This window comes from Limulus polyphemus, unplaced genomic scaffold (genome assembly GCF_000517525.1).
Source record: "Limulus polyphemus unplaced genomic scaffold, Limulus_polyphemus-2.1.2 Scaffold1063, whole genome shotgun sequence".
Lineage (NCBI taxonomy): Eukaryota > Metazoa > Arthropoda > Merostomata > Xiphosura > Limulidae > Limulus > Limulus polyphemus.
In genome coordinates this window covers 73,415-87,344 of record NW_013666673.1, presented here as the reverse complement: position 1 = coordinate 87,344, position 13,930 = coordinate 73,415, and the positions used below count along the sequence as shown (strand labels likewise).

General features: G+C 33.3%; 1 protein-coding gene across 3 annotated transcripts in view; it reads right to left on the bottom strand.

The window, feature by feature from the left end:
- Nucleotides 1-12,416, bottom strand: part of LOC111086398 — a 75,000-nt gene extending 62,584 nt beyond the window's left edge. For 2 of the 3 annotated variants that reach the window (XM_022389044.1, XM_022389045.1), the window contains exon 1: nucleotides 12,132-12,416. The gene's annotated coding sequence lies outside the window, so the exon portion shown is untranslated. Of the gene's footprint in view, nucleotides 1-7,799; nucleotides 7,871-12,131 lie in introns of those variants that run through there. The other variant, XM_022389046.1, reaches the window with a different exon arrangement.
- Nucleotides 12,417-13,930: the final 1,514 nt, after the last annotated feature.

Here is a 13,930-nt window from a genome sequence, read left to right as displayed (position 1 = left end):
GCCCCCACGGCTGAAAGGGCAAGTATGTTTGGTGTGACCCACAAATTGCGAGTCGAGCGCCATAACCACCTGGCCATGCCCGGCCATTGTTGCACAGATAAATAAGATCATTTTTTTTATAGAAGACCTTTTCTTTAAAGTTTTGGTACCTAATAATCCCAAATATAACAACTCGTAATTGGATATAAATCTCAGTTGGAAGAAAAAATCACTCTTTAGTACTATTTTTTTTTCAATTATATGTGAAACAAGTATTAAAGAAGTCTGTTTTGACATATTTCTAATATTTCTATCCCAATTTTCACAGAGAGCTATTATGATACATTCCTATAACAAATATCTGAAAGACCCATGATAACATCCATAATAACAATTATCAAGAAAGATTCATCATAATGTAATACCAATATACCTATTTAAAAGATCAATAATAATAACTGTGTAACCATTATGAAAAAATATTCATTATTATCTAGTCTAAATATTTCCAGAACAACTACCTAAAAGAATAATAAGAATTACCAAGGAAGAATTATCATTATGTAGTTGTTAGACATACAAGACTGTTTCATTTAAATTTAATATGAGAGTTATGATTTAGATAGTTAGTATTTGTAGAAGCGATACTTATGGCAAGTTTGCTTACGTAACTGTGTACGAACCATTTGTAGTGTAGTTCAATTGTTACAAATTGACGTCATGTTACTCGAACCTTCAGAATTTTTCTCGTTACTTTGAGTATTGTTACATCAGAAGGTCTTGTAGTTTGTAAAAAGTTCTATGCCTCAGTCGGGAAATATCTATATAGGAGACCAAATTTGTGAAAGTTAAGTAACTTAGACTACATAATTGTGAGTTCAGGCATAAATAGCATATAGTGGTGATTTCTAAAGTGAAAGTATCACAGCTTGTATTGAGGTAACAGAGTAGAGAAGAATAATTCTTGTCAGTTGCGTTTGAAAGTAACTGAACCAGCCTGTGTGGACTTTTGATGAAAAATATAATTATTTAAAGCTCTGGATACAACTGTGGTGATTAGCTGTGTAACGAATATTTGTACATACGTTTTAAAACAAGTGGATTGTTTTATTTAAAGCTCTGGATACAACTGTGGTGATTAGCTGTGTAACGAATATTTGTGCATACGTTTTAAAACAAGTGGATTGTGTGCTCTTTGTTTATTGTTGAAATCTATCGCCAACAAGTCATAGACACCTACTGTAAAGAAATCCTGCCCATACATGCATCCATATATGTAAAAACCTGATATTGGTGAGCTAGCCAGGACTATCCTGTGGTAAATGGCGGTAAAAGAAGACGTGAGTGACAGTGGAAGTAGGCCTATATATGCACAACTGTAGTGGTGGCAAAAACAGTGTGGATATTAAAATCATGCTATATAACCATGTCGACTTACGTTGATAAATGGATAGCGAGAGGTGAGAGACATGGGCTCAAAGATAACGATCTAGGACAGTTTCTTAAAAAACAACTAGAGAGAGAAGAGTGTCAACAGATGAGAGAGCAAGAGAGGCAGAGAAGAAAGAAAAAGAATGCAAGAAGAAAACGAGAGAAAGGAGAGACTGGAAACAGAGAAAATAAAAGCACAAAGAGAGAAAAAAGAAAAGGATAGAGAGGAGAAACTGCAAATAGAATAAGGGCACAAACTGAGAAAGAAAAAAATGGGAGAGTAGAGAGACTAAAAATAGAAAGAATAAGAGCACAAATTGAGATCATCAAGCTCACTCAATGGAAAGAGGAAGGACCCAAGAATGACAATGTGATCAGGACCAGCCTATGCAAGCTGCCCAAATTTGATGAACAGAAAGACAACATAAATGCTTTCCTGGATGGATATGAGAGACTAGCAGAACCACTAAAACGTGAACAGTTCATGATAACGTGCTCCACTGTTCCTAAAGGAGAGAGCACCAATCGATGTGAACGAGATGATCAAGCTGGCAGAACAATATATGGAAGCCTATGGAAGAAGTATAAATGGCAAGTCCAAGAATAACCAGTTGAAGTTGAAACCAGGGTTGGCTGACCAGAAACATGATACCATCAGAGGTGACGAGAACTTACCAGACAAAAGGGAGAAGAGATGCTATGCTTGTTATAAAATTGAGCACATTTCAGATGAGTGTAAGTCTGTCACCAACAAGCAACAGCAGAGATTTCAACATAAAGCAGTTGGAGCTATCTACAAAGATGATACTGGCAAGAAAGAAGAAAGGTGTGACTATCACCATGGATACTGCTGCCAACAGAAACAGAATAGAGACAGTACATCAGGTTCACAACAAGAAGGAAGTGTTATTGCCATGATTAAATAGTACACAACTGATGGTCAGCTCAAGTTAGCATAGTAATCGGAGCATGTGACAGAGGGACCCAGTTTACCTTAGAACTAATGCAATAGGTGTGCAAATGCATCAGCACTAGGCATCTCTTTACCGCTCTGTACAACCCCAGATGTAATGGACTTTGTGAAAGAATCAATAGAGTCTTAAAGAATATGCTGAATAAGATGTTGCAAGAGAGACCACATGACTGAAACAGGTACCTGCAGGCAGTAGTATTTGCTTACCGAGAAGTCCCACAAGCAAGTACAGGAATTTCCCCTTTGAGTTGCTGTATGGAGGAACAGTACAATGTCTAATGCAGCTATGGAAAGAGTTGTAGACAGGAGAAGAAGAATCAGAAGTGAGAAACACATACCAGTACATGTTAGACCTCAGAAACTGACTGGAGGAGACCTCTTATCTCGCTCAAGAGAGCTTGTATGCAGCTCAAGGCAATCAGAAACGCATTTATGACAAGAAATCCAAGGATCGACATTTCAAGGTCTAACAGAATGTCTTAGTTCTAGTACTCACAGACAACAATAAACTCACCCTGCAGTGGAAAGGACCTTTTGCAGTGCAGTAAATTCTCAACAGAGTGGACTATAAAGTGAAAGTAGACGGGAAGACCAAGAATAACCACGCCAATCTGTTGAAGAGGTACTTTGAGAGGTAAGAAGACATAACGTGTACAGCTGTTGAAGTACAGATGGACATGGCAGGTGTGGCTGTCATAACCCTAAGACAGTAACTTTATTATAAAAGATAAATACCTACTAGGCCTAACACCATTGGGTGGAGATGAAACAGACATAGATGGCAGGCAAAAGAAAGACCTGCAAGAGCGACTGTGCCAATACACAGATGCCTTCTCCTTTGTTCTCCTGAAGAAGAATAGTCAACTATTCGAAAGCGCTCGAGTTTTGGGTCTTATTTTAAGCCAGATGTCTTTACAGATATAACAGGCAAGACAGATCTTGTGCAACACAAGATCGAGAATACGACCAGAGATCCTGTCAGTGTGAATCCCTACCAGATGCCCTATGTGATGAGAGACCTGATCAAACAATAAGTTGAGGTAATATTAGAAGCTGGAATCAATGAGCCTTCAATGTTGGCCTACTATTCATCAGTCGTATTCATGAAGAAGAGGAATGAGTCAAACTGCTTCTGCATAGATTTCCAGAAGCTGAACCTTGTGACAAAGTTCGACAACGAACTTATGGGCAACCCAGAGGCTATAATGGAAAATTAGATGGAACCAAGTTATTTTCCAAGTTCGACCCAGCAAAGGTTATTGGTAGATCCTGATGGAAACAGAGTCTAAAAAAGAAGACAGCCTTTGTGACACCAGACAGATGCTACCAGTTCAAGAGGATGCTGTTTAGGACAATCAACTCAGCAGTGACATTCAAACACATGATAAGGAAGATATTGCATAAAACCACCAACATAGAGCATTATGTGGACAACATTCTGACCCACACAGCCAGATGGGAAGATCACTCAGGTGAGTGAGGGTAGCAAGTCCGACCATCAGGTCATCTAAGTGCTACATCAGCTATTCTGTGCTGGACTTTGTTGGACACAAGGTGGGTGATTGACAGATAGCTATGGAAGAAGAGAAACTAACCCAAATACAAGATTCACCAGCTCTGACGACCAAACAGCAAGTCAGATGCTTCCTAGTGTTAGCAGGATACCACAGTCAGTTCATCCCAAACTACATTGAAGTTGCTGCACCACCACTGATTGACATGACCACAAAAGGCCAACCTAACAAGGTGAAATGGGAACAATCACAGCAGATGGCATTCCAGAGGTTAAAGAACATGTTAGGAAGTTCATCAATCCTTAGAATGCCAGACTTCAGCAAACTGTTCATCGTTTGGGCTGATGATTCAGACATTGGAATTGGAGAAGTACTCCTACAAGAACATGAATATGGGTTATTTCTAGTAATGTGCATATATAAAAAGCTGTTGACTAGTGAAAAGAACTGCTCTGTGATTAAACGATAATGTCTAGCCATTATATTTACCACCCACAAATTCCAGAACTTACTCTATGAAAAGGAGTTCATCATCCAGACATACAATCAGCCACTTGCATATGTCAAGAGGTACAAAATTGACAGTGTGGGGATCATGAGGTGGGCATTGTACCTCCAGAACTACAGGTTCTGCATTGATGCAATTAAGGGGACTGCAAATGTTGGTTCAGACTGCAAATTGATGTCATGTTACTCGAACCTTCTGAATTTTTATCGTTGTTCAAGTGAGTATTATTACATCATAATATCTTGTAGTTTGTAGGTAGTTCTAGACCTCAGTTGGGCAATATATATATAGGCAACAAAGATAGTGAAAGTTAAGTAAGTTAGTAAAAGTGAAGTTAGACTACGTGATTGTGAGTTTAGCCATAAAGAGCAAAAACAGGCGATTTCTAAAGTGAAAGTATTACAGCTTGTATTGTAATGACATAGACAGAGGAGAATAATTTGTCTTTTCAAAGGGTGTTCTAAAGTAATTAAACCCGCTTTTGTGGACTTTGACGAAAATGAGACAATTATTTAGAGTTTTGGATAAACTATCGTAACCAATAGTTATAAGGGGGATTTTAAAGTGATTATCACAGCCTTGTATTGTAACAACAAAGTAGAGGTGAATAATTTGTCTTGTCAAAGGGTGTTCTAAACTAACTGATCCCACACGTGTGGGCTTTGACATAAAAAGAGTTATTTAAGCCCTGGATACAACTGTGGTAACCCACGGGTAATGTAAATGAATTTATGACTGATTGTATTGTGATAACAGAGTATAGAAGAATACTTCGTCTTGTCACTGGGTTCTATTGTAACCAAACCAGCCTGTATGGCTTTTGGACCAAAAAAGAAGAATTATTTAAAGCTCTGGATACAACTGTGGTGATTAGCTGTGATGAACATTTGTATAAACGTTTGACTTGTTTTGATTATATTATTTTAAAACAAGTGGATTATGTGTTGTCCATTTATTGTTGTAATTTATCACCAGCAAGTCACAGACATCTACTATAAAGAATCCTGCTCATCCATCCATCCATGTACATAAAAACCTGACTGTAGCACAATAATCAACATGTATCCATTATAACATTCCTGTAATGATTATGAAAATATTTTACTATTATGTATTCGAAGTATTTCTTATAACAGTTTATAAAAAATGTTCTTTATTAATGTTTCTGATATTCTCATAATAGTCATAAGAGAGGTACATTATATTACTCCTATAATTTTTTAGAATAAATATTTAGGAGCAAAAGTTTAAAGCACCTTCGAAAAACAAAATAATAACATACATTTGAAAACAACAAGAGAAGAAAGCAATGTAAAATTTTCTACGGACTCAGCAAATAAAATTCGTCACAAATTATTACAGCTCACTAATCACCCCAGTGGCAAATTAAGAAAATATGAAATAGTACTGGATGAATTATTTGCAGTTTTAAAGAATATATTACTATATATAATTCAGAATTAACCTTCAGTGAATGTTTGTACAAGTATTGTTCTCAAATAACAATTAAAATAATTAAAACCGGATTTAGCATCACGTGTTACCTACCTAAAATAAAAGTGATGATTTTTTGTCTCTACATTTTTCAGTATAATCTAACACTAGAAACTCACTATTATAAAACAGATACCAAAACTTGATTAAGAATGTTTAAACCTGGTATTAGACAAACTTCGTGTTTCATTTATATTATTAATGACAGTGTTCAATATACAATCTGTTTTTTGACTAATAGTGAAAATTTACAAACTTTTAAATACATCCTTGTACATTTTCCTAAGCCATCTCACAGTAGTGGTATAAGAACTTTTTCCTGGAAATCTGTTTAAGTAAATTGATTTAATATATTGTGCGTATATGTATTTGTATTATTTTCACTTATTTCACGCGTGATGATCTTCCAACCACTGTTACGTTCACCTGATAAGACTAATGAGATAATAGCCATGCTGTTACAACTTTTGATAATGTTATTCTTACAAGTTCAAGAAGCTAGAACTGCTTCAATTCTGTTCTCCGTGAAATTCAAGTCACTCTTCTTTCCTATGCTATTTTACAATTGGCGTGTAATGGCTTCTTCGTTTGTAATTAAGCACAAAGCTACACAATGGGCTATCTGTGCTCTGCCCACAACTGGTATTGAAACCCGGATTCTAGCTTTGTAAGTCCGCAAACATACCGCTGTGCCACTGGGGGCGAGTGGAATTGAGCTTATATAAGTTTAAATAATACAGATCACTTGTCTAAGAAATCATTGGACATACATTAATCCATTTGTTGAGGTTCTAGTGTCCACTTAACATCGGAGGAAGAATGGTTATCTCTTAAGCAGGCATTTATATTCTTTGTTCAATACAGATATTATATTAGTATTATAGTATTATTGGGTTTACGGCCAAACATATCGTTAGCATTACATACTCCTAGTTAGACCAGTATATTAAATTAACTACATTTTTCACTGGATTAATAATCAGTTTTGATGTATATAAGTAGTTTACTTTGATCAAAAGTTACTGATCGGTTCGTCGTTAAATGATGTTACATCAGAAATAGTGGAACAGAAGGTTCTTTAAGTCTTATCTTAGTTAAGGTACCCGTACAGTCGAAAGAAAACGAGATTTGAAAGATATGTAAAAGAATGATAATATATCGCTCAAAGAATATGCATAATTCATATTAGTAGCATTTATCAGGATTTATATCATTCTTAATACTGTTTTTCTTTTGTTGTTGTTTTTTTGTCGAATGCTAGAAAACCTTAACGAGTAATTTTAATGGAGCTGGATCTTGTGTGCTACATTCGTTTGCAAATCGGAATAGTTCTTACATAAAAATGAGTTACAGGATTTTGTATGTAAATTTTCTTTAACATTTTTAACTGTATGAGAAAAAACATTAATTCCAGTAATAATGTCCCACTGTAATAAGCGTTCCACATAAAAAAACATATTGTCACACACAGAAAGTCATTATTTAATATTTGTCACTGGTGTACATCATGCCTTGTCTAGAGCTACATTATAACTTATAACTCTTGTAAGTTTTCTTATAGTTTTTTCTGATATTCAAATGTTTAAATTTATACAATTTTTTCTTCTTTCTTTTTTTTTTTTTAGGAATACAATAATTTTACTGATAGTCACCGTGGTCCTCTAGAATGTAAGTTAAGCAACAGGTAATATATGTTATCGTCGGTTTGAATTTATCGTTTGATTTCAAGGTTTTATGAAGTTCTTTAATTTACAGAAGAAAATGGCACTTTCTTCTTTCGTATTTCACCTGCACAAACTAAAACTTCACACTGTGACATTCAAACTTCACTCGAAATAGACCTTAAGACCAAGAGACTCACTAGGACAACTAAAAAAAGAGAAGCATGTACCATTCTAACCTGATTCCATCTTATGTAATTTCCTTGGTTTATACTTAAAGTTCAAAATTACTGTTTCTAAAGGGTTGTGAACAGACCAAAAACAAACGTTATTCCTAAAGTCCATCGCCTCGGACACTCACAGACATTAGATGCCCTGAAAAACATGTAAGAGCTAATTTAATTTTCTTGATTAACGTTTAATTTTTTACTAAATTTAATATCCATCAAGAATACAAATGTAATATATATTTCCATTATTTCTTTCTTCAAATTAACTATTATGAATTGTTTTTGCTGCTTAAATATTGACTTTCTTATAATTAACTTATCAAGTTCTCTATTTTCACGGTTATTTGAAAAGGAAACAGATCAAATGCAAACCTCGTTTAATAATAACTAAATTGAACAATTATGGTTAAACAGGAGCAATTGATTTACTTAATCTTCTGAAACGTAAAAAAACATCACATTATAATTTAATTTTTTTTTGTATTTAAAAACCGTTTCAAACTGGTATATGGCTAATCAGAATAAAAATCGATATTGAGATACATTATCTTTGGATACTTGAGAAAAATAATTTACCTTATCAATTAAAAATTTCTAACAGAGAAAATTTCCATATCTCAAGATCTTTTTCCTACTAATTATAAAGTATTCACACGGTCTGCTTGTTTTCCAGTGTTTTGAAAAGTTTGAACTGACGTCATCTTTAGGGTATGCTCGGATTACAATATCAACTAAAAAAGGTTGTTGTTTGTTATGAATTTCGCGCAAAGTTACACGAGGGTATTCTGCGCTAGCCGTCCCTAATTTAGCAGCGTAAGACTAGAGGGAACCCTTGGGCTACTCTTTTTTCAATGAATAGTGGTATTAACCGTCACATTATAACGCCCCAACGACTGAAGGGGCGAACATGTTTGGTGTGACGGGGATTCGAAACCGCGACCCGCAAATTGCGAGTCGAGCGCCATAACCACCTGCCCATGCCCGGCCCAACGAAAGAGGACTACGTTATAAATGGTGTAAATTAATTACATTATATGACAATTATACTTTTATATGTTAAAATACATCAAATTAACAGTTTGATAGAAATACATTCTAGAAGATTAATTTTGTCAGTTATGTTAATTTTGAAGTTTAAATTTTTTAAACATTAATTATGATATGAAACAACATAAGCAAACTAAAATGTCAAGCATTTGGTTACATTGTAGCTTGTATGAGTATTTTCTTGAATTAAAACTAATTAAACATCTTTGGTTTTGCTTACTATAGGCTGTGTTTTTTAGCCCAGTACTGATATATCTGTATGTGGAAATAATTTGTTTGTACCTTAGGCCTAAAATTAAAACACAATTACTATTTTATACATGCATGCATATATATGTATGTGTGTGTGTATTTGTATTAAAGGGATATATAAATATTTTATCCTCGTTGATGGTTAACAAATGGCTTTAAACTTGTTTCGATTTCAGTCTTCTGATCCTTGAAATAAAATTTGAAGTTTAACGTACAGTAATCAAAATGTTTCATCACCAATGATACAAATTAGTTAGATAAAAAATACCCAAAGTAGAAAGTGGGTGATAGAAGTTAGTGCAAACAGAATAAGCTACTTTAGGATAAAATGATTATTTTTTTTCAAGTTTAACTTTACTTGAAACAGCTATATAGTTTTCTCTTTTGCTTCACTGTTTAATACTTAAAATTCAACTATTTATAGACACGTACATACAAATCACGTAGCATAGCTTTGACTAGTCAGTGGTGTCAGATCAAGAAATACTCAAATTAAGCACATTTTTCTAAAGGCTAGCAATGTGTTCAACGGAAAGGGTGAACTATCATAAATTATTTTTGTAAATAACAGCTAGAATTAAAAAATCACAAGAGTTACATAAAGAAAGGGCTAAATATATTTCACATTCACGCTCACACAACTATGAAATTCACTAATCAAGCATATAGAACCACACATCGAAATGCAAAGAATACAGTTGTAATATTACTGAATGCAAATACATGCATAATACTTACAAAAAACACGAACCATCAACAAGTCCAAAAGAATTTTAAAAAGTATCGACGAACTTAATAAGTTTTACGGTCTTTACTTGCTTGTTCTTTTGCTTTTTACTTGTTGATCTTGACTTACATTATTCTACACGTCACCTTTACATATAATTGATATGCCAGTATCGCACAGCAGATTTTATGTAATATAATATTATTTTAAACTATATTTTCAATGTTTTAATTTAGACGTTAGATAGAGGACGCATGAGATTGGGATCTAGTAAATTCCACTAAGATCTAGATGGGTACATTAGTTATAAATACATGAATCAGTAAAGCATTGAGTTTAGTTCGTTCAATGCTAGTCAAAGTGAAGTATCTAATGAGAAGTTATTGATTATTCAACAAGATTTATCTCGTTTATTCTGCCATTCAGTTACTAAGTGAGTTATGTGTTTGTTTATTAGTCATATTCAAAACTAAATAACTAAGTTAGTCGCACGCCTCTTAGTTTGTATTGAAACGTTATATTTAAAATTAAGCCTACATTTAATTACGAAGTATATGTTAAAATTTAAGTACTTGAACTTAGGCCTACAACTTGTGTCAACGTGAATGCAACATGTAGAAACATTATAGGTAAAGATAAACTAATTCGTTATTGTCACGTGGAATGGAGTTCGCATTATTTTCACTAAATACTTTAAAAGACCTGCTCAAGAATAAAACACGTTACAAGTATATGTAAGAGATACTAGAGAATACGTTTTAACATTTTTGTTGATATTTTGTCCAGCAAGTGGCCAAATTTTCTCGTAAGGTACCATTCAGGGTGGCAAAGGTTCAGCGGTATCATTGAGTTGACCTTTATTTTTCAAGTTAAGTACCAGAATTTAACACTGTTTAATGAACCATGTACTTATATTTAACATTTTCCAGCATGAAAATGAAATCAAATCTCATTATAACTGGTTTTGTTTATATATCAATCCGTATCAGATTAGTTATGATTAGGAAGAGTGTATATCTCTGGTAAATCTAACCATCTAAAATCAATAAACTGTTATTGATACTAATAGAATTTAGTCAATACAATAAGAAATGAGACAAGATCATAATTTTACCTTGTTTTGTGTATTCATTTTGTTTTTAAAACATAGCTCAACTCTAGAAATTGTCCATATTTCGAGTAAGTTTCAATGACATAGTCATTTCTAACATTAAACAACCAATTAATACGTAATTTCTGGATGTTTAATTTATCATCAGGGGGTAAAATATGGAATGTCCGAATAAGCAATAAATAATTCACACATTTGTCCTTTCCATCCACGTGCATAATGTATGAGAGCCATTTACACAAATTAATGTCTCGTGTGTTTCAATTAACTGGTGAGTACATGCGTCAGATAATCCCTTGTTCAATTACAGTTTTCTGTTTCGTCATGCAGCACCCTAACATCTTCAGCTGGTAATGGCTGATTCGGCCTTCGAACGTTAATATGGCTACATCTGAAATATTTTCAAGCTTTCAAAGTTGCAGACTGTGTTTTTTTTCGATCTCACCTTTAAAAAGTAAGCTGTTTTGAGTAATGTCGAATCGTCACAAAACCCTTCCTGTGTGATTTTGACATACTCGAATTCCAAACTTAGTATGTAAGATTTAGCTTTCAAATTATTCAATTGCAAAAATCTAAATGAAGTCAACTAAAAAAACAAAATGTCAGCATGCTTGCATGGGTAAAATATTAACATTTTGTCTAATTTAATATACACAGACACGTTGAAACGAATTAAGAGATAATAAGCGAACAATATAACCAGTGATTGTGGTGCCAACTTGGTGGATAAATGGATTGAAAAAAGTAAGTAATTTTCTTATTAAAGATAATTAAAAATGTTTTATTTCGTTTCCTACTCTGTTTGCTGAACAATATAATAATTCGCATTACCTTAAAATTGAGTTGTTTTATTTTGAATGTTTAAGCAATTGAAGTTGTAAGTAAAAACTATTAATATAAACAGAATTTTGCCAAAACTAAACAATCTGAAAACACGTTTTCTGCCTTTTCGCTAATGAAATTTGGGAATTCCATGTGATTTAGTAAAATCATTTAGTTTGTTAGCGTCATTATTCATTCAAGCAATCTTCATACTTGGTTAACTGATTAACTAGTAATGTTTAAATAGATAAGGAATAAACCGTATTTTTTTTAGAGTTTCAAGACACTGGGCATTAATGAAACCAGGGTGATGTTTTCAGACAGACATTTCAAAATTACTTGTTTCAAATGTGCATTTGAGACACTTTAAGTTGTTACTCACCTGTACCAGATACTTAGCTTTAGCTGTAAATAGAAACCCAATGTTACTCAATTTGCAATCCAGGGATTAATCAGGAAGGACGTGCTCTCTCCAGTCCAGGAGGATAGTACGTTTAAAGTACACTCGAAAGAGATTCTACGACCTAGTTACCTGTGAAAACTGCTTAGACCCGAGTCTAAGTAGGAATATAACACTCCTTACTTGTGACAGACTTTCAAAGCCCGCCCTTGCTACGACCTATTGAGATCTAAGTGGGAAACAGAATCGATCGAAAACATTACTTTCTTGCTCCATTGGTACTTCCAGTTCTTTGGTTCCGATTCCATCCGCTTGCGGCGTACAAGAAAAACTAAATCATAAAATGGTGAAAATACCATTAATTGAGAATTCTATCTACTATTTTAATGTGTTACAATGGATTTATAAAAGACAAATAAATATATATATATATATATATATATATTTTGTCTAAGTATATTTACGTTAATGAATTGTTAGTTATAAATATTTTATGCAACACTTGTTCATCTTATACATAGAAGTTAAAGTCAAAAGTCACGATACTCCTCTGTTGGGCGCAAGTTATTCTTGAGCCATCGGTTAGAACTTCAATGATGGTACACAAGTTGATTTCAGTTTAAACTTTTGAAAAATAACAGGAGAAAAACAAATCTTTTAAACTAGTACTGTTTAAAAAGTAGAGGATGTGAGACATAAAGTAGAAAAAGGAAACTCAACACGTAAAAAATAAACAAAAATTGGTATAAAACAAAACAACGTGAAAAAGAATAGATGTGAAAGAAAAATGATTTTTGTAATTATTTCGTTTATATATATATATATATACTTTGAGTCTTTAAAAGTTTTAAAACATTATTAGTAGCCAGTTATAACTTACTAGATTAAATTATTTTATAAAGCAGATTTTATAAATACATTTTGCTTGATGTTTGGCCCTAAGATACACAGTGGGTTATTTATGCTTTCCCACCGCGGGTATAGAAACCCGATTTTTAGAATAATAAGTCCTTAGGTTTATCGCTGAGCCACCGAGAGCTTGTAAATAAGTCTGTTCGCTTGCATATTTTTAATATCATATCAATACCAATTTTTACGTTCACACTTTTAAAATATATGTTTTATATGATAATATTGTTTTGTACATCTTTCAGTTTAATAATTTACTACTGTGGTTTAGTATTTAATCAGTATTTTTTTAAATTCCAGTTTACTAGTAAGATTAGACATAATATGAACTTTAATTATTTATTTGGAACATGCTTACAACTTTTTGTTGTTGTTATTGTTACCTTGTGCTATTGACTCATCCATAATTCTGCTCTGGAATCTGATCTTTTCTTACCTCCGAGTTTTATATTAATCTATGATTATACTCCAGAATCTGATCTGATCGTAGATTTTATAACAACCTGTGATTGCATTCGTGAACCTAGTTTTTTTTCAACTTTTGGGATTTATATTAATCTATTATTGTACTCTTAAATCAGATTTTTTTTTTTTTTTTGCTTTCCTATTAATTTATCACAGTCATCTTGAATTTAATCTGTTCCTGGTCCTAGATTTTTATAATAAGCCATGATTGTGCTCTTGAATCTAGTCGATTCAACCTCTTGTGTTTTCTAATCCTATTTGATCGTGCCCTTGAATTTCATCTGTTCTTCTCAGCTATGATTATTTTTACGAATCTAGTTTGTTTCGGTCCTTAGGTTGTGGTCAACTATACACCTGGAAAAAAGTTAAGCACCCCCAAATTATTTTTCAGGATTGCTTATTGAAAA